Source organism: Chiloscyllium plagiosum, unplaced genomic scaffold, assembly GCF_037043375.1.
Source record: "Chiloscyllium plagiosum isolate Xiang-an unplaced genomic scaffold, Cpla_swu_hap1 HiC_scaffold_2, whole genome shotgun sequence".
Classification (NCBI taxonomy): Eukaryota; Metazoa; Chordata; class Chondrichthyes; order Orectolobiformes; family Hemiscylliidae; genus Chiloscyllium; species Chiloscyllium plagiosum.
In genome coordinates, this window is record NW_028270140.1 from 127,315,656 (window position 1) to 127,316,432 (window position 777).

A 777-nucleotide genomic window follows, 5' to 3' on the forward strand; every position below is an offset into this window, starting at 1 on the left:
ATCTCAAGTGTTTTAACAAACTAATGGATAGCTGGGCTGTCAGCCAAGTCTTTTACGCTAACCCGGCTGAGAGCTAGACATCTATTTTTCTTCTGAAACACCCGAGCACCAAGGAAAACACTGTTCCTGGACAGCTCTGGCTCCCTGAACACTTCTGTCAATTTCAGTGTTTATTTACACAAGGATAGCAGATTTCAATGACGGTTTCTGCTATTGCGACTTTAAATGCTGTGGATGATTGACAATTGCATGGATCAATGGTCTCGGTTAAGAAAATGGAAAGTAATTCATGACATTTTTAAAGCTTTTTCTTACATTGCTTCCATATGATCTATAGTGGGTCAATGGGCATCAAATACTATGGCTCGTTCTGGGGTATATATACTAGCAAGGTTTGGGGAAGAAATGTGAGGAACCTGAAGGTGAGATCATAACAAGTAGGCCTTCCAGCTCCTTATACCTGGATCATTATTCAATAATCAGGGCTATTAGATTAGATTAGATTAGATTACTTGCAGTGTGGAAACAGGCCCTTTGGCCCAACAAGTCCACACCGACCCGCCGAAGCGCAACCCACCCATTCCCCTACATTTACCCCTTTACCTAACACTACGGGCAATTTAGCATGGCCAATTCACCTGACCTGCACATCTTTGGACTGTGGGAAGAAACCGGAGCACCCGAAGGAAACCCACGCAGACAATGTGCAAACTCCACAGAGTCAGTCAGTCGCCTGAGTCGGGAATTGAACCTGGGTCTCTGGCGCTGTGAGGCAGC